General features: G+C 40.0%; 1 non-coding gene across 1 annotated transcript; it reads left to right on the top strand.

The window, feature by feature from the left end:
* The first annotated feature begins 234 nt into the window (after window positions 1-234).
* On the top strand, window positions 235-341 carry LOC141650305 (small nucleolar RNA R71). Its single transcript, XR_012546346.1, has one exon. It is a non-coding gene; the product is annotated as a small nucleolar RNA R71 (small nucleolar RNA).
* Window positions 342-21,920: the final 21,579 nt, after the last annotated feature.

Here is a 21,920-nt window from a genome sequence, read left to right on the forward strand (position 1 = left end):
CCTTGCAGTGAGAGCTTCTAGTGCAAAGAACAGAGGAAGATTCAGCAGACTCTCCTGCGGTTTCCTCTCGAATTCCCATATTCAGCCTTATGAGTGGCCAAATCATCGATGATCTTCCAACCCTTAGTCTCTCCCATGTTCTCAGCAAATCGGCCATTGGCTGCAGCATCCAAAATAGCCCTCTGATCGTCATACATCCCATTATAGAACTGGTTGCAAAGACTCCATTTTTCGAACCCATGGTGCGGTATGGTTCGCACCAGTTTCTTGAAACGGACCCATGCTTCATGAAAGTTCTCATCAGGCCCTTGTTTAAAGCTCGTGATCTGAGCTCTAATGGCATTCGTCTTCGAGGCAGAGAAGTACTTTTTGTAGAATGCCAGGGCTAAGGAATTCCAGTCGGTGATCCCATGAGCGGCTCGGTCCAGATCTCTATACCACTCCTTGCAAAGCATCACGAAGGGAGAAAATGAACATGGTCTCCTTGATCTGGTCTTGGGTCACACCGGCCGGCGGGGGTCTAGAGCAGCAATAATCAATAAAAATCTCCATGTGCTTGGCTGCATCTTCATTTGCAGCTCCCCCGAACTGGTTTCTCTCAACCAGATTAATATAGGAAGGCTTTGGCTCGAATTTTCTCGCCTCCCCAGGTTGTTCGAATCCCTTGTAGAGATTCGCAGTTGTCGGCTCTGAGTGACTAGCAATGGTTGCTTCTTTAGCCATGACTGGAATTTCTGGAGAAGTGACTGTCTCAACTGAAGAAGTAGAGGCAGGAGATGTAGGTGGATCTCCTTCGAATAGAGCGTTCTCGTAGTAGCTTGACAGAGTACTCAGCTCTTCCTCTGTCGGTAATACCCTTTGTGATCGTCTCAACTCGCGCAAGGATTTCTCGATCTCAGGATTTAATGGTACTAGTTCACCACCCTGTGACCTGCGCATAAGAAGAAACTACAAAAAGAATATAAGAAAAGTTTAAGGAACGGAAGTCCCTTAAACTAAAGAAAGACTAAATTAAAACAACTAAAAATTAGAACAATTGCCTCCCCGGCAACGGCGCCAAAATTTGATACCCGTCGTGAGGTGTCAAAAATAAATTTATAATCTCCAACTACAACGATAGCTAGTGGCAGTCGGGTCGAACCTCAGAGAGGCAGACGTAATTTCTAGTTGTTTAAATTCAGTCTAAGGTAACAATAAGGTGGGGGTTGAATTGATTTGGTTTATAGCTAAGAATAATAAAAATAGTAAACTAAATAAACGGATTAAAATAGATAAAGAAGGGGTACTAGGATGGTCGGTTCGTTATAGCTTCGGCGGCAGCATACTAAACAAGTCCAAATCGAACACATGTGAGGCGGGAAAACAAGAGGTCCTCTCGGTCCACTCTTAAAAAATAACATCTTTCGATATCGCTATAAGTCCCTAATATCACTAATACTGACTCTCGTCCTGAAAAGTGACTAATAATCTAAACTTTACCTATCTTTCGATCTCAGCACAGTTTAGTCATTTTAATTGGTGATCTAACAACTTTCTCTATCTTTCGATCTAATGGGTCAGTCATAAATTAAGCAGCTAACTGGTCGCATGCATTCGATTCGTTAAATACAACATTAAAATCAATTAAAACGAAAGGTAACCTCACGTGGTCAGTCGATCGACCAGGTATGGCAGTCGATCGACTGACACGTGATTTGAGTCCAAATTAATACTACGCCGCCTACGCCATAATTCCCCTACATCCTAGCACAATTGATTTAGCTACTCATGGCTATGGCAAAAATAACAATAATATTGACGATAAAGACTACTGAATTCATGCTAAAAATAGTAGAACAAACAATTAACATAAAGCGATAAAACGGTTTCGGGAACCTAACTAGCAATTCTATACTAATAACGAAATAAGAGTGAATTCAAATAAGGCAGAAGAATACCGAGATTGCAGAGGAATGATTAAGAATAAGAACGAAATTCCAATGCCAAAACAATATTCCGAACCCTAATAAAAACTGAATGTTATTGTGTAAAACTTAGATAAAAATCGGATCAAAACTGGATGCCTGTATCTGATGTTCTAGGTTACGTTATATAGCAAACATACGTAACACTTATTATCAAAACCTAAACATAATGGGCTTCAAGTTCCTCGATCTTTTAATTCTCAAATGCTGGGATAGCGGCTTGGTCGATCGACTAAGCATGGCGGTCGATCGATCGCTCTTCAAAGATGTAAGAGTGAGCTTCGGAACCCGCAGGTTGGTCGATCGACTGCTTGAGCTGCTACTTGACTTCTATAATCTCGTGGATTTGTCTTTTGGGCTTTGAAATGCGCACCAAGCTCGTTCCTTAAGTGAATACTTCACGACAATTGCAATGCAGGATAGTCGGGGACGGATTTAGCTCAATTTCCGCTGAATTCTTCACATTTCTACAATAAAGTACAAAAACACGAAAGTAGACGGAAATGGGGGAAATGGTAGCTTAAACTACACAAATGAGCTCTGAAATGCGTGTAAAATGAGGTGCAAAACATCATATAAAAGACACGCATCAGACTTAGCGGGTGGTTCTTGGTACAACAATTTTGGAACGGTCTATATGAAGATTCAAGGAACATTCTCAACATGGGATCAAATGGAATGTTCACCGAAGTTGATGACAATCAAACTTGGAACAAAATTGAGGAAATGGCGGTCCATAACTCACAATATAGTAGACCTCGCAAGGCTACTAGAGGAGGAAAGCATGAAGTGGACTCCGTTACTCAATTGGGTGCTCAACTTAGTGCTCACATTGATACAATCAACTTGAAGTTTGAAAAAGCTATGGCTAGACTTGAAGAAGCCTCAAAATCACCAAAGCATCATGTTAATGCCATGACGGCATCTTCATCAATCCCAAGTGGGATATGTGAGAATTGTGGAACTTTGGGACATGACCAAAGTGAATGTAGGGGAACAAATGAACAAGTGAATGCTTTCCAAGCATACAAGAGTGGTACCCCTTATTCCAACTATTACAATGAAAACACCAAATTTCATCCAAATCTCTCATACAAAAGCCAAAATGTTCAAAACCCTCAAACAACATACACCCCACCTCCCATGAGAAACCAAAATCAAAGACCCTTTTACAACCAAAACCAAGGTTACCAAAATCAAAATCCATACAATCAACAAAATGACCAAGGTTTTGATGTTCAAAAAGCGGTCCTCCAAATGCAAAAGAATCAACAAGAATTTTTCACTCAAATGCAAAAAGATAGTCAAGCAAAGGAAACCACCATCAACAACATTCTAGCTCACACCAAAATGTTGGAAACCCAATTGACTCAACTAGCATCTTCAAGCTCACAAAGACAAAAGGGGCAATTACCACCTCAAAGTAATCCCCCAAGACATGAAACGGTTAGTGCCATTCACTTGAGAAGTGGTACAAGGTATGAAGCACCAAAGAAGCAAGTTGAGGATGAAGTTGTGGAAGCTAGTGATAAGGAAGAAATTGTGCAAAACTCCAAGGATGGAGAATCATCAAAAGAAGAAATTTCAAATAAAAATGAAGACAAGGTCAAGGAGAAGGAGCCCATTGTGATTAGACTCCCTTTTTCCAAGTCGTCAAGCCAAGCCCAAATTTGATGACCAACTTGGAAAATTTATGGAAATTATGAAGAATTTGGAAGTCTCGATTCTTTTCACGGAATTGATCAATCACGTACCGGCCTATGCGAAATACATGAAAGACATCCTCACAAAGAAGAAGTCGATCCGGAAGCTTGAGACTATCGCCTTCACTAAGGTAAGTAGTGCAATACTTCAAGGGAGTTCACCTCCAAAACTCAAGGATCCGGGAAGCTTCTCAATACCGTGTACCATTGGCGACACCACGATCAACAAAGCCTTATGTGATCTAGGGGCTAGTGTGAGTGTTATGTCGTACTCGGTGAGTAAAAGGTTGGGGATGGGAGAGCTTAAATGCACCAATATCACACTCCAAATGGCCGATAGATCGATGAAGACACCATTAGGGATATGGGAAGATGTCCCCGTACGAATTGGGAAGTTTTTCATCCCGGTGGACTTTGTCATTGTTGATATGGAAGAAGATTCCAACATTCCAATCATTCTAGGAAGACCTTTCTTACACACCGCGGGTGCGGTGATTGATGTAAAACATGGAGAGCTCACTCTAGACGTGGGAGATGAGAGTATAACTTTCAATCTTGACAAGACTATGAGAGCTCCCCGTTTACATGAACCGTGTTTTACGATCGATCATTATAGTCGGAAGGATGATAGGAAGAAGTCGGAACTCCAATGGAAGAAGAAAATTGAAGATGCTCCATTCAAAGAGCAAGTGAATTGTGACAAAGAGAGCTTGCAAAGCTCACCAAAGTCAAGAAATGAAGAAGATGGCCTTATTGGCCAAGAAAGAAGATGGGAGAGTTGTCTCCATCAAATCAAGAGATTTTTAATGATCAACTTAATGAAGTTTGTGGTCTTTGGGACGACGAATTTGAAGGGATTTTCAATCCCTATATTGGTAATGCTATCGATCAAGACCGACAACAAGGGCAAAGATCTATTGAAGAACTTTATCATGACAATGAACAAGCTTTTGATTACTTTTTCAAGGTGTTGAGCAACATCAACAACACCTTGGACATGCCCCCTTGACATCTCATCAAGAATGAGAGCTTGGTGGAGTCCTCCCTAAACCACCATTTGTAAATATTTCTAACTCCCTAACTCGCATTTCAATTCTTTTATTGCATTCTTGTTATTTTTGGATTTTTATGCTTTGATCAAGATAATTATCATTTTTGAGAGAAGTGAGGGAGGGACTAATAATTTCGATTGATGTGTAGTGCTTTAGCTTAGTGTGGGGATAGCAATTGCCTAGGCTATTCATGCCTTTGTAGTGCCCCCACAATGAAGAACACGAGATATGAAGAAGAATGAAAAATGACAAGGGGTATGCACGTTACACGGATGGAACTGAATCCGGGTAAAAGGGGTCGAACCGAGCGGTTTCAAGAGAATCCGCCCGTCTTCAGGTAATCCGGGCATATTGGGCAGAAGGCGCCCGTCCTTCTGAGCTGAACTTTTGAAATTTTGTGACTGTTAGCAAATCCGGGCATCCTGCAATATAATCTGACCGTCTTCAGAAAGATGCCCGTCCTAAAGGGAAGACGCCCGTCTTCTTGGCTGAGGAAAACAAGAAAAATCCCTGGAAAGGAATCCGCCCGTCTTCACTGAAAGACGCCCGTCCCGCATTTTTAAATCCGCCCGTCTTTGCTAGAATCCGCCCGTCTTTAGGTGAGAATTCCCCAACCCAGAACAGGCAGAATCCGGGCGTCCCGAAGGAAAGCCGCCCGTCTTCCCCCTGCATTTCAAATATTTCGGGTTCATTATAAACCTCCTCCCACATTCATTTCTTCATTTCTTCATTCAAAACACTACCCATAAACCCCATAACTCCAAAACCCTCATCCTCTCCATCACAAAAACAAGATTCCTCAACAACATTCACCAAAATCAAATCAAAACTCCTCTTTCAACAAAAATCAAAACCAAGCACAAAATCTTCAACCTTTGAGTCGATTTTTGAATTCATAAAGGTAAAGCCTTTCATCTTTAAATCGATTTGGGTACACTAGAAATTGAAGATTTTCACTCTTTTCTTGGTTTATTCATTAATGGCAAGGACAAAGGGAGCAACAAAAGCAACAAAGGCAAAGGCACCAAAGGCAAAGATACTCTCATCAAGACAAAAGAGTCTTCAAGCAAAGAAAGCATTGGCTATGGTGGTAGCTAGCCCAAACTTGGAAGTGCAACAACAACAACCTCCCATGGAAGCAACAACATCTACTACTCCGGAAATTGCTCAACTTTCGAATTATCCGGAGGTAATTTTCATTTCCAAATCCCATAGGGACACTTTTGCCAAGTTTGCTAGAAAATCATTTCTATCCACCAAGTTTATTTGTGAAGATGCCTTAGATAAGTTGGGTGTCCTTGAGCAAACTAGAGCCTTCTTTAAAGCCATGGGGTTGGAAAAATTGTTTGAATCAAAAGAATTGACATACCCCTCCCTTACCTTAGAATTTTTGAGTTCTTTGAAAGTTAACAAGGTTGAGACTATGGAGACCATCGAGTTCCGCCTAGCTAATGTTAGTAGGCGCATCTCCTTTGAGGAAATGGGTAAAGCTTTGGGTCTTAGCGATTGACCGAGTTATTTTAAGAATGTTGGCAAGTATGACCCCGACCCTCTTTGGGAGGCGATTTCCGGAAGGAAATTTGAGAACTTTCATGCTAGTCGTGCTCTATTAGTCCACCATCCGGGCATTAGAGTGTGGCACAAGGTCATAGGAAACACCATCATTGCAAGAAAAGACACCAACCATTTCACCAAACACGATTTTGTTCTTCTTGAGCCGGCCTTGAACATTGGAAGGGAATTCACCAAGCCTTTCAACTCTCTAAGGCTTTTGGTGGATAGATGGCTAAATATTGATTGTGGGAAGCAAGGCACTACCGTCATTGTGAATGGAGGTCTAGTTACTATTTTAGCTAAATACTTTGATCCGAACTTCAACAAGGATAACAAGTATGTGACGAAAAAGGGTGGTCATCTCATTGATATTGAAACTATGATAAACAAGTACAAGTGGGTCTCTCATAACCCCCTTGACACCAAGTATGGATGGCTCACTAGTGAGGCTAGATCTTTTACTTTTCCTTCGAAAATTTGTCGTTTAAGTGTCCACCGGACCAACTATCTCCTTCCCCTTTCAAAAGAGGCTGAATATATTATCCGACAACAAAAGGGTGAAATTGAAATGCCCTCCTCTTCCATTGTCATACCACCCTATCCTTTCGAGTACCAAGAGTTCAAACCCGAAAGTGTTGAAGCAAGAAATAATTATATGACTCTTCTTATGAAAGAGATGCACAAGCAAGCCTTCAAGGATCGGAAAGATGCTTACTTAGCCCAATATCCACCCCTCCTTCCCTTAGCTAGGCAAGGACTACTTGACCCTTCATGTCCTTTGCCTAGTTGGGCGGATAGGGAAGTCTTCTTTCCGAGTGCATCTAGGGGTGAGTTTCCGGGTGATAATGAGGTTGTCGGTGATGAAGACGTTGATGATAACGTTGATGAAGAAGCTAGTGAAGAAGGAGAAGAGGATGATGAGCAAGGTGAACAACAAAGTGAAGAGGGAAGTGGTGATGAGTCCACTTCTAGTGAGGAAGATGATGATAGTGATGATATGATGGAAGATTAGCAAGCTTTGGAGGCTCCTACCCTCTTGAGGTTTGTCTATTTCTCTCTTTGTTTTATTTATTTATCTGGATCATTGTTGGAGTATTCCTAGCACCATTGAGGACTAACACCTCGGCCCCATTGAGGTGTTCTCATTTTATTGTTCCCACCTTTTGAAAATCCAAAATGACAAAATTAGTTTCATGCATTGCATCGTGTGTGCATGAACTACACCCAACCTTAGGACATTAGCAATAATGTCTAGCTCGGTTTGGGGAAGTACATGCATACACAACGGGAGGTAATCTAAATTATCCTCTCCGTCATAAACAAAAACCATGCATCATGTAGTGTAGATTAGTGTAGCTTGCATTTAGTGTAGAAATCATGCATCATGTTTGCATAATTTCCCATCATTTTGGCCATTGAGGACAATGCCCATATTAGTGTGGGGATGGGGAATTCTAATCTAACTTTTATTCAAAAATCCAAAAAATTGAAATATTTCGAAAAATCATAAAAATTTGAAAATTGAAAAACCAAAAACATGTTCATTTCTTTTGTAGTGTAGTCATGTATATATTATTGTATATATTGTGTTTGTTCTATCCTTGTTCACATTAATCGGCTACGCCACATCCGAGACATGAGGATCATGAAGACCGCATGGTATGATCTTTCCAATCTCCTTTTTCCTCTTTATGTTAATGACTATGTGGCTTTATTTTGATTGATGCGTTATAACAATGTGAACTTAGGACTTGCATTTAGTTTATATGTCATATTAGTTGGTAGAATCACTTGCATTAGGATGTATATAATAGTTGCATCATGGCATATAGTTGCATTTAGATGAAATATTTTGAAAAGTGCCTAATTGAGAACTTAAACAAGAGCAACTAAGCCATTAAAAATATTTTTTTCAACTTAAGACTTCGCCTACTAGAATGGATGTAAAACACCCTAGATTGTGTCATACTAGTGTCTTTCGACCCATGACCCAAAGCCTAGTCAAGGGTTTGCATGTGAGTCACCTATCCAACCCCGTGATGCGATGTGGACTTGGTTAACTTGTCTAGGTGACCTTGATTGACCTTGTGGTATGGCAACCCAAAAATACTTTCTATCAATAAGTTTGAAGTGCTCATTTCAAAGATTTTGTTATGTGGAAACGTTTTATTGCCAAGGAAACCTCAAATGTTATGAAATGTTGAAATGTTGAGAATTTTAGTTATTTTGATGGAGGCGTACCACTTCGATGTGCTTTGGAGAGGGATCCATTGAATTGGGCCCCCACACGGTTGTGAATTCAACCGCCCAGAGACAGAGTGACTATCACCCCGAAAAGCTATTGTCTAGAGGTTAACCGGTTGCCTAATAAGCGATTGGCGAAAGCAAAGGACATTAGCACGGAAGGGACAAACCCCATCTCTAATTTTTGAAATGTGAAAGTTGAATGAGGTCAATTTTTGAATGCTAGTCATATCCACCCTTGTTTACAACGATTTGAGCATTTCATTCCCAAAAAGCCTTTTTGTCAAGCCACTTTGTCGAGCTTGGGACGATCCATGACCTTTACTTTTGTAGAGAACTCGAGACTTGTCATGTCATATGCTACTAGCATCATGGGGATCATCATTAAACACCATCCGATCGCTCTTGACGAAAGCATTTGGAAATTGAGGACGAAAGTAGTCTAGTTTAACACCATTTGGAGGTGATTTAGTGCCATCCTCTTAGCCTTAGTGATTTGTTGAACTAGTATTTGTGACGGAATATATGCTCTTAAAATTGTTCTCTTTTAGTTGACTTTGCCACTTGATGAGGAAGTGGCTATTCCTTTTGTAGATGCATCCATTATTTGATTTTGTGTGCTTAATGTTTGGATAAGTCGCTATTTTGGCAAGACCCACCTTGCCTTGCAAGAAGACATCCTACCTCATGGTTGTCTTGTTGTGAGTTGAAGGGGCAGAGTGAGACCCGCTAATTGTCTCATGTCGGCTATGTTATTAGGTTAGTTTAAATAATGGTCCTAGTCTTTGTCACCTCTTTACTTGGGACGAGCAAAGGTTCGGTTTGGGGATATTTGATGTGACCATAATTAGCGCATATTTAGTCCCCGAATTAGCCTTGTTCCCATGCTTTTTAGTGCATATTTGGGTCATTTATTGTCTTTAGTTCTTTTTTTTGCATATTCTTTGAGGTTTTGTGTCCTTGGTAGGAAAGGAGTGCAAACCTTGCATTTTCATGGCAAAATGAGACTAAATTGATTGAATTCAATGACCAAGCATCAAGGAGAGACAAGATTAGAAGGCCTTTGTACATATTATAGTAGTTGGGCAATGATGAGGAAAGATCCTTGCATCCCCGAGGAAATCCCTAAGGATTTTATGAAGAAAAGGGAAGAAAAGAAGAAGAAATAAGTCTGAGCAGCAATCCGTGAGGATTGTCAAGAAGACGCCCGTCCCCAGCACAACAATCCGTGCATCTTCCATCAAAGACGCCCGAGCAGCAGCACCCAGAAGACGCCCTTCTTCTCCCAAAGACGCCCGGGCAGAGACTCACGAATCCGGCCGTCCCGAGCCTAAGACGCACGGATTCCAAGACAGCGCAAATTCGTTTCTTCAAGCTTCAAGAAAGATGCCCATCCTTCAGAAAATACCGGCGTTTCCTTAAGTAGGGACTTAATCGTCAATTAACCCCTTAGTTAACCCTAATGCATCCACCTACTTTCCACTATAAATACCCCATTAGTCTAATTGGAAGACCATGTTCTTCTTATCAATTCTTAGAGTAGTTAATATCAATCAAATCTCTCTTTAGTTTTGTAATCAACAATTAATCAAGTTTTAATACAAGTTTTATTTCCTTAATCTCTCTTTTGTTTATCCTTTATTTTGAGTAATTGAAGATTATTTGGGTTATTATTGGGAGATTGACAACCTCTCAATCAAGCATCAAGTACTTCTTTTATTCTTTGCTTTATTATTGGAATCATTAGTAGGTATAATTCTCTTAATCCCTTTTTAATTATTGTTAATTACTTTCATTTATTCATCATGTTTCATTTTGTTGGTATGATTTACAACCTTGCTAGAATAATCAACATGATAATGAGTGAGTAGTGACCTAGCTAGGGTTAATGGGTAATTAGGGGAAACCAACATGGGGAATGATTCATGCTTAAATTAATATGCTTTCATAGTTTATTTGCTTACTTGTTTTGATCTCAACTCATGCACATGTTATGTTTGATGAAATGCGAGCCTATGAATCCTTGCATTTTTTACCCATCACCTATCTTTTCAATGAGACTTGTAAGACATAAACCAACTCGAGTCTCATTAGACCATGCATGTTGTTGAGTAGGGAAGACTAAGTCGACTTGTAGGTGTTGTACAATCTAATCGATTTGGCTCCGGGACCCAAACTTTCCTAGGATTGTAAGATATAACCCAACTCAATCCATCACAACAATAATTGCTTGCTTATAATTTGAGTACATGTTTGTATGATCAATTCCCATGAATCCCCTATGACCCCATGACACCCTAGTGCTTTTTATCAATTGTTTACAACCCTTTTTAATTCATCTTGCTTGTTTACTTTCATTGCTATTTAGTTTAGTGACCTTCTACATCAACCCAAATTGTGACACCCCTAAGACACCACTAGTCTCAATAGAAATCTCATCTCAATTCCCGTCCCTTGGGATCCGACCTTTACTTGCCTCTTTACTAATTGTAGAGTTGTTTGTGCAGCTATAAATTGTGTTTTGGTCTAGGTGCTCCTAACGACAAGTTACCGAAAAGATTTAGTCCGACCAGTAATACGTTTGACTCATACTATCATATACCAATCCATTTATTTTGTTTGTCCATATCATTAGTTATGGAGATTATTAATATATATATATATATTAATACCATTGCTTTTGGTCTGAAATAAGACGGGTAACATGTCATCATTTTACAATGAAATGTTGTTATTTTCTGATAACATGTTACCATTATTGTTCACATCATTTTCAGGGTAAAAAATGACACCTCTAATCATAACATTTTGTGAATTAATTGGTTACATTTTCTTAAAAAATGGCAACATTTTATCCGTCTGACAAATAAGACCAAAAGTGTCCGTCTGAAACAAGAAATTGTGTTCTCAACTAGGACTTAATATCCATAAGGCATACGGACTTGTAGATGTAAATGAGAAAAAGAAGTTTCGTGGACATAACCCATTCGTGGCAGCTTTTCAAGTCGATCAAGTTTATTATGCTCCTTATCCAACCACTAAGAAAGGTAATCAGCAATGGTCTGCGGTTTTTAAAATCAAGGCAAGATCACATGTTGATGCTCCTGTTGACGAAATTGTCTTCCAAGAGGATGTGGTTGTCAATGATCACGCATCTTCACCAATTTTGGTGGAAGAGTCAGAAACTGAAGATGAATATGAAGTGGTTGTGGAAATGGGTGAAAGGGAATATGACGGGGATGTCGGAGAAGAAGAGGATAATGAAGTTGAAGTTGAAGAAAATAGAATATAGGAAAATGGGGAAGAAGAGGAAGAAGTCGGAATGCTTTTTTCAGATGATGATGAACCTCTTTTGATTCATAGTGATAATGATAGTGATGAGTGATGGGAGTTGTTGTAATTCTACTATATTAATGTATGAATTTTAATGAAATCATTTTTATGTATGAATTTTAATCATTGAATCAAATTGAAGCATTTTAATCATGACACTTCATTTTTGTTTTCATTTTTGTTTTCATTTTTGTTGGACTACCAATTTGCGGTGTTAATTATTTATTTATAATATTGTTCATGACACTCCAATTTGTACTAACAATTTTTATTCAACTGACAATTTCTGTTGTTTATGATTAGTATATGGCAGGTTTTTTTCGAAAGTTGATAGGGTGCAGTAGTGGGGGAAGTCGCCGTAACGAGGAGAACGATGAGATTGATAATGATGATGATGAGGGTGTTGAGACATTTAATCCGGAACAGGATAATATGCAGATAATTCTATCACAACACAAACCAGATGGTAAATGGTAAGTGTTCTAAAATTTATATTTAGCTTTATGAAATATATATCATTCAAATAATTTTATTTAAATTTTCAATATATGTTTGTTTTAATTTTCAGGTGGAATGACAAGTGCATAAAAAATTATGTCAGTTGGTCGTTCACAAATAACATTTCAGATGAAGAGTACTTCACCAAATGGAGTGAGGCGAGCCAAGCGCAGCGTTTGAAGATGTGGAATTGGTTTAGGGTAATTTAAAAGTTACCTATTATTTACTTTACGTTAATAATTTTTATTAATTAAAGTCATCTTCTATTACTAATTAAACACTTATTTTTGAAATAGAAACATGTGAAGTCCGTCGATAAAGAGTATGACCCTAAGCATGATTGGCAAAAGGAGGTCACGAGGCGGATTACCAAGCTTATTAATGGACTCAAGTATCTAAAGAACAAACCCGATTGGGTACCGCTCTCTTGGTGAGTGAATCTGAAGGAAAGAGAAGAAAAAGACCCCGAATTTGCCAAAAGTTCTAAGACAAATAAGGCAAATAGAATGTCGGGAGCTAATGACGGGAAAGCACTAGGCACTCATACTCTAGGCCGTAAGAGTTGCTCCGATGCTTTCAAGGAATTGGTAAGTATTATACTCCCTCCAAATTTATTATTTTTCACAAATTGGTTACAAGTATTGATTGCCGAATATAATCAATTTATGTTTTTATGCTACTTTCAAGGTGAGTCGGCCACACCATACAAGTTGTTTACAAAGACCAAGAAAAACAAGAAGGGGGAGTGGGTTAATCCTCGAGGTTCTAAGACCGACGTAAGTTAATATTTATTGTATTTCTCTAATTCATAATATTAATATTTATTATATTTTCCTCATTTTTAAATATAACATCATTTTTTCCTTATTTGTTTTTCTTTTAGGCCGTTTATCAAGAAGAGATGAGTCGACCAACCCCCCCCCCCCGGAGAGGCTCCAGACGAGTACCGTTCGTTCTACAAAGCGGTCGATGGTTTTGACAATCGGGGAAGATTTTCCGGGAACGTTGATGTAGCGGCCGAACAATGGTATGAACGTCCGTCTAACAAAGGTACTCATCGATCATTCTCTTAAACTCCTACCCAGTATACTCAATTTGCCACCCAAATAAACAATGAACGAGCCGCACGACAAAGTCTTGAGGAACAAATGCGCGCCACTCAAGAAACAGTCCGTCTCCAAGCTCAGCAAATGGCAGAAATGAAACAAGCAATGGCTGAGATGCGCGCATCTCAACCCCCTCCCTCGTGCTCCGGTTTCGCCCGCCCTTTCCGTTGAGAAGACAATGAGGATGGCGGGCATGGCTTTGAGAATGACTTTATTGAGCCTCTAGGTAATTATTAGTACCGTCGTCTATGTTCTTATGTTGGTAGTTTAGTTAAGGCTGTGGGTAAATATCCGTATACTACCCCTTTAATTGTAGGACTATAACGTAAAATTTACATGTGAATATTGTCATAAAACATAAAAACGATAAGGAATAAGAAATCAACCTCGGGTCCTTATAGTGCGGCGTAGAGAACAGAAATCAAACCAGATTCCCTCCTAATTGTTGCACCCAAGACCTTGTCCGAGATATGCCCTTGTGCTAGAACAGTGTTCTCCGATTGCCTTGCAATATTGGGAGAACTGATGTGAGGTTTTTTCCGAGATGAGAGATCTCAGTTTCAGAGAGAAAAATTAATCTCTGAAACCCTAATTATTTTCACTAATGATCATTAGGTTAACATCAAGGAGGAGGCTCTCCTTTTTGTTCTCCTAATTCGGCCAAGCCGAGTCCATGGGGAGGAAATGGGCTTTTCCATTTCCTCTTCTATTTGACTCGTAGTCCGAACCTTAATGGCTAAATGTATATGACGCGATCTGATTATAAACTGTTATCGGTTATCGGAAATTAAGGCATCAGCTAATAATACGGGTTAGCTAAATTATTAATACGTGTCCGACAAAAACAGTATTGTATAATTATATTCAATATACATTTAATTAAATATAAATCGTTTATATTTAATTTTACGAATTAACTGGTTAATTCGCCTTAGCCCATGATATTTAATCCGTATTAAATATAATATCTCAACATCACATATTTGACTAATTACTAGTCAAATAACTCGGACTAACTGGTTAGTCAATTTTGGCATCTACATGACAGTATTTTCATACCGTCACATCTCTCGAACGTATCCTATAGGTGTGACTTTTAGGGACCAGTTGATCACCGCCATCTGTATGACAATAACGTCAAACTTATCTAGCAAGCCAACCGTTATTGATAAACGTGGATCAACTGATAATAATACCAAAGTATGCCCTTTGATCCTTTTAGAGGTTTATAAGTCCTTGCATTAACTGTTAAGGACACCAACCCCAACAAGCTCCCACTTGTCCGTACAAGTGCATGTGCAATGACGTTATCCGCACTAACTGGAGGACACAAGCTCCAACAAACTCCCACTTGTCCGTACAAGTGTATGTGCGATAACCGATTCTCATATTCATTTAAAATTTCTCCCACTCAATGTAAAACAATTTGCAGATCTGGATCCACAAAGGTCGTATTTTACAATCGATCTGTATCTAGAGTGGTTTCCCGACTAGAGAGTAACTTAACCGATAAAACGAATCCGTATCCGAGCATGGCCATGCATTTCGATTCTGACTCCTCGAGTGGCCCCGAGAAATATCGAGTACCGATAAAGGCTGAATATTTCCTTCAACTCGACTCCTTCCGATCTAAGCACAGCATGAAATGACCCAGAAAAAATCTACTTGGCCCCCTGTTACGGATGACCGTGAGAAAGAAACCAAAGTCACCCAAAAACTGCCGTAGTCTCAAGAGACAGTCGATAGTCAAAAGAATCGACTCTTAGGATCACCATGGAAGTCCTATCCACGACCGGGCAACGAATGTTATAAAACATTTAGGACTCCACGTCGATGTCACAATAGTGTCCTACGAAATATCCGTATAAATCGCCTCTGTGATTGGTCGGTCAACTTTGTTGACTTATGGCTAGTTGAACCCACCATCAACCAACGTCACAAAATAATTGCCAGAGTTATCAGCTCATGTGGGCAATTAAGGACTAAAAAAATATAATGTTTTTGCAGTTCACTTTGTGGTGTTCAAAATTTGTCGTACAAATCCACATGGAAAACAAAATATAAAATATCAAAACGATGATGTCATATAGAGTACAAGAGAGGATGAATCTGATCCATAAAAGAGTACTACAACTTAGGAACACGTTTGATTCCCATGGAATTAACATGCCCTTCATGCTTATCTTGTCGTAATGCTTTAGTGAGAGGATCTGCTATGTTATCATCTGTAGCAATCTTTTCTATCACTACTGTCTTTTGCTCCACGTAATCCCGGATTAGATGAGCTTTCCGTTGTACATGTCTAGACTTGTTGCTAGACTTTGGCTCCTTAGCTTGGAAGATGGCACCACTATTGTCGCAATAGATGGTGATCGGGTCATTCGAACTAGGCACTACAGAGAGCCCATGTAAGAATTGACGCATCCATATCGCTTCCTTTGTAGCTTCAGACGCGGCATAGTACTCGGACTCAGTCGTAGAATCTGCATGTGATTTGTTTGAACTCTTCCGGTGACTGCAGCGCCATTAAGAGTAAAAACGAATCCAGACTGGGATTTCGAGTCATCTCGATCCGTTTGGAAGCTAGCATCTGCGTAACCGGTTGCGCATAGCTTTTGTTCGCCTCCATAAGTCAATGCCCAATCTTTAGTCCTCCGGAGGTACTTAAGAATGTTCTTGACAACCAACCAATGTGGTTCACCTGGGTCTTTGTTGGAATCGACTTGTCATACTCAATGCATATGCCACGTCCGGACGTGTGCATATCATGGCATACATGATTGATCCTATAGCCGAAGCATAAGGAATCCGTGTCATGCGCTCTTTCTCTTCCGGTGTCTCCGGTGCACGAGACTTGCTCAAATGCACCCCCTGGAGCCATAGGAAGGAACCCCTTCTTGGAGTTAGTCATGCTGAATCTCTCCAGGACTTTGTCTATGTAAGACTCGGCGAGAGATAGCATCCGTCGTGCTCTATCTCGATAGATACGGATGCCTAGAATTCTTTGTGCCTCTCCCAGATCTTTCATCTGGAAATGGTTTTTCAACCATACTTTCACCGAAGTTAAGAGAGGTATGTCATTCCCAATCAGGAGTATGTCGTCAACATACAATATTAGGAAGACAATCTTGCTCCCACTCGACTTGATATATAGACATGGTTCCTCGACCGATCGAGTAAATCCATTTTCTTTTATCACTTGGTCGAAGCGATGATTCCAACTCCTTGATGCTTGCTTAAGTCCATAAATGGAACGCTTAAGTTTGCATACTTTCTTAGGATGTGCTGGATCAATGAAACCCTCGGGTTGTACCATGTACAACTCTTCCTCCAAAAAGCCGTTTAAGAAGGCGGTTTTCACGTCCATTTGCCAAATTTCATAGTCATGAAAAGCGGCAATCGCTAAGATAATCCGGATGGAACGCAACATGACTACGGGTGCAAAAATCTCATCGTAGTGCAAACCTGGCACTTGGGTGAAACCTTTAGCAACTAGTCGTGCTTTGTAGATATCTTGTTGACCTTCCACAGAATGCTTTATCTTGTAAAGCCATTTGCATTGAAGGGGACGAACCTTGGCAGGTAAGTCAACAAGATCCCACACGTTGTTCTCATACATAGAGTCTATCTCGGATTTCATGGCCTCAAGCCATAGCTTTGAGTCAGAACTTGTCATGGCACCTTTATAGGTTGCGGGTTCACTACTCGTTAAGAGTAGAACGTCATCTATGTCATGTTCCTCGACCATACCAATGTATCTGTCCGGAGGAATAGAGACTCTTCCCGACCTCCTAGGTTCCTCAGGAATGTTAACCGCAGCCGGGATTGAAGGAATAGGTTCCTCCAATAGTTGCTCGGTATTTGGTTCTGGAATCTCCGACAGGTCGAAGGTTCTATCACTCTTTGCATTCTCGAGAAATTCCTTCTCTAAGAATGTCGCACTAGCCGCAACAAAAACACGTTGTTCGGTTGGCGAATAGAAGTAATGACCACGTGATCCTTTAGGATAACCTATAAAGTATGTCTTGACCGATCGCGGGCCGAGCTTATCTTCAGGTCTCCACTTGACATAAGCCTCGCAGCCCCAAACCCGTATAAAGGACAAGTTAGGGACCGTTCCCTTCCATAGTTCATATGGAGTCTTGTCAACAGCTTTAGACGGACTTCGGTTAAGTATTAGAGCGGCTGACAAAAGAGCATAACCCCATAACGAATCAGGTAAAACCGTGTGACTCATCATGGATCGAACCATATCAAGTAGTGTTCGATTTCTCCGTTCGGACACACCATTCATTTGAGGTGTTCCGGTGGAGTTAAGCTGTAAGGCAATCCCACGAGTCTTTAAGGTGTTGATCAAACTCGTGAGAAAGATACTCGCCACCACGATCCGAACGTAGTGTTTTAATCTTTCTACCTAATAGGTTCTGTACCCTATTTTGGTATTCCTTGAATTTCTCAAAGGATTCACTTTTGTGCTTCATTAAGTAGACATAGCCATATCTACTTAAATCATCCGTGAAAGTGATGAAATACCTATAGCCTTCTCGTGCGGTGATTGACATAGGACCACATACATCCGTGTGTATGAGCCCTAATAGGTCGGCAGCGCGCATTCCAACACCTTTGAAGGAAATACGAGTCATCTTACCGATGAGACATGATTCACACGTGCCAAATGATTGAAAATCAAAGGCCGAGATAGCTCCATGTTTAATGAGTTGTTTTACGCGTTTCTCATTAATGTGTCCCATGCGGCGATTGCCATAGATACGTTTGATCTTTGTCACCTACCTTTAACTTTTTATTCATTACGTGTAATATTTCCGTGTCCGATCTAAAACATAAATTCCGTTCATGGAGACGCCTTTGCCAGTAAATCATATCGTGTAATGAGAAAATGCAAGCATTGTTTTCTATTACAAATGAAAAACCAAGTTTATCAAGCGCTTAAACCGAAATAATGTTTTTGAAAGACTAGGAACATAATAGCGAGTCAAATAAAGACAACTCAAATCCGCTAGGAAGCTGGATCACATATGTCCCCTTGGAGATGGCAGCTACTCTTGCTCCATTCCCAACACGCAGGTCCACCTCACCCTTTACGAGGGGTTCGATGTTTCGGAGCCCTGCACATGATTACACAGATGAGAACCACAACCAGTATCAAGTACCCAAGTCCCGTAACTTGCGTGGTTAATCTCAATCATATGAATAAAAGTAGAAGAGAGAGAAGACATACCAACAAGGTTTAACACGACCGCCTTTAAGTCCTCATGATAAACAGGACATGTGCGTCTCAATGCCCGATCTTGTGGCAATGATGGCATTCCATGTTTTCACTCTTGCTCTTTGTCGTGCCTGATGAGTTGCTCGCCTCACCAGGACCACTCTTACCTGAGCCCGACTTCTTGAACTTCGCCTTACCTCCGCTAGGTTTGCACGAGCTTTGCCCTTACCCTTTCCTTTATTTGATACAACGAGAACATCCTGTTTCGAGCTCCCACTGAACTTCATGTCCTTCTCGGTGCATGTACGAGGAGGAGTGCAATTCATGGGGAGTTTTCTTCAAATCATTCATATAGTAATTCGCTCTGAATTGCGAATAACCATCGTGGAGTGAATGAAGAATACGGTCGATAACAATATTCTCGCTGATGTTACGATTAAAGGTCTCGGTTTCTCGACATTCTCAATCATCTTTGAGAATGTGTGGGCTAACCGGTTGGCCCTTCGAGTCTCGCATCAAAGAAGCGAGTGGTATGCTCATAGGTCACGATTCTCGGTGCTTTCGAGAATTCCTTGGTGAGCGTGGTGAAAATCTTGTTTGCACCATGGGCTATGAAGCGTTTCTGCAAATTGGGTTCCATTGCAAAAATGAGTACGTTTTTAATCGCACCCGCTTCCATACAGAAATCATTAAACTTGGTGACTTCAGCAGCTCTAGCCGTGGGACCTGGGTTTGTCGGGATGGGCTCTAATAGATATTTGAGCTTCCGTCGGCGGGCAAGCATTCCGTAATGCCGCCTCCCGTCCGCGAAGTTGGATCCATCATTCTTGATCGAGTAGACGATTCATCCGATTCATGAAGATCCTAAGCCAGGACTCACGGTCCAATGTGGCACTTGGCATTGGGTTATCACTTGAACCAGCCATTTGTTGTTTAGCAGTTTAAAATCGTGATCTACACTGAAAAAGAAAGAAAAAACAAAACGAAATAAGCAACTCATCGAGGTGATTTAAGTCTATTTTAAAATTCATTTTAAACATGTAGACTCTCGCACTTGCATAATTGATCTCCCTCTAGAAAGATACAAGTGATCCCAAGACTCAATTTCTGTAAATTGATAAGCCAACTGTTTAGCTAATTCTTCTGGAAGAACTCTTGGTCGATAGATTTCCGGAAATCCTATCTATAGTCCACCATAGTCACAGGATCGTACGAGTGACCATAGTGTTGAGATAAAATAGGTCAATCGGTTCCAACTTACCCGACGTAGAAGGGGTCATATTATGCCTACCGACGAAGAAGGGACTCATTGGAGTTTGACCTATAAAGACCGTTCTCAATTTTGGTTTATACGAGGAAGATCCCATCAACAAAATTATAATTCATTTTAAGTGAACGAATAACTAGCGTTTGTCGTGAATGAATTTATTTGGATGATGGCTTTATAAAACGTGTGACATGCGAATGTCAAGGAAAACTAACTCGTGACCTCTATATGTGTCAGTTTTCATGCAATAATTAGGTGGTTTGGTTTTTAGGCGGAATATGATGCAAATTATCGTTGCGATAAAATTAAATAATTGAATGCAATACGTAAATAAAATTTCCTAGTGTGGCCTATCCTAATAAAAAGAACAAAATACAACTTTGGAATCCACCGTTGGACCCAAGAAGCTTGTCTTGTTGTTCCATCTTGATCCATGTAGCGGGAGTGAGCATTTGGTCTCCGTCTTTGGTCTTCTCAAAAATTACAATTAAAATTACAAAATATAAACCTAATTACATTCTAATAAAAATTGTAATTACAAGTGAAAAATCCAAAACGGAGATACGAGATCTCAAAATACAACCAAGACCGTGTTCCATCATTACGGTAACACGTTCTACTAAGGCCACACTAAGTTACAACCGTTTGCAAATTAAAATAAATACGTAATAAAAAGGGCATTCACGGCATTCAAAAATTAACGATAAATAGAATGCATCAACTAAAAACAAATTCATTCGTGACATAATTCCGTAATTATGTTAAATTTATCCAAACCACCTTTTAATGATTAAAATTCATGTGATAAAACCGCTTCTATCATTTAATTTTAATCCATTATAATCCGTTACTTTAAAAACGCTTTAAAATAACCTAATGGTACGTGTGCGAACCGTTTCACAATCATAGCGAGTGTACTATATCCGTATAAAGTACATATTGAAGCCAAAAGAAAATTTAAAGCAAAAGAAACAAATTTTCAAAGCTGTCAAAGACGAAATCCTTCGATCCAGGTACATAAGTGCTCGATCGAGGGACAAAAGGGCTCGATCGACTGAACTGCAAGTCGATCGAGAGGTATGCTAACCAGGAGGTGCTCGATCGACAACACTGGTGGTCGATCGAGTACCTATATCAGCAAATCTGCTCGATCGAGTACGAGGACAACTCGATCGAGCAGAGGGGTTTTAAAAGGGGTCGATCGAGTACAACAGGGACTCGATCGAGCAACAACAAGACAGAAAAGGCTCTCGATCGAGTAAAAAACATGCTCGATCGAGGGCAAAAATTTCTGGAAAACACAAAACCCTCGTGAAACAGGTTTTATGATACAAAACCACAACAATTTTGATCAAAAACGCATAAAATCAATTTTAACAATTGACAAAAACATGACATATTGTTATAATCTCCGTATAAAACAACAATATGCAAAAATCAAAACGAAAACAAGATGAAATTACCGTGTAATACATGACACGGTTTCAAAATTTCTGCCGTGTATACTAGGCACGGTTTTCGAGACAAAAGCAAAATCGTTTCAAGATCGTTTTATGAAAAACACATAGAAAATTTACGTGGCCTCGCTCTGATACCACTTGTGGGTAAATATCCGTATACTACCCCTTTAATTGTAGGACTATAACGTAAAATTTACATGTGAATATTGTCATAAAACATAAAAACGATAAGGAATAAGAAATCAACCTCGGGTCCTTATAGTGCGGCGTAGAGAACAGAAATCAAACCAGATTCCCTCCTAATTGTTGCACCCAAGACCTTGTCCGAGATATGCCCTTGTGCTAGAACAGTGTTCTCCGATTGCCTTGCAATATTGGGAGAACTGATGTGAGGTTTTTTCCGAGATGAGAGATCTCAGTTTCAGAGAGAAAAATTAATCTCTGAAACCCTAATTATTTTCACTAATGATCATTAGGTTAACATCAAGGAGGAGGCTCTCCTTTTTGTTCTC

Source organism: Silene latifolia, chromosome 3 (assembly GCF_048544455.1).
Source record: "Silene latifolia isolate original U9 population chromosome 3, ASM4854445v1, whole genome shotgun sequence".
NCBI lineage: Eukaryota > Viridiplantae > Streptophyta > Magnoliopsida > Caryophyllales > Caryophyllaceae > Silene > Silene latifolia.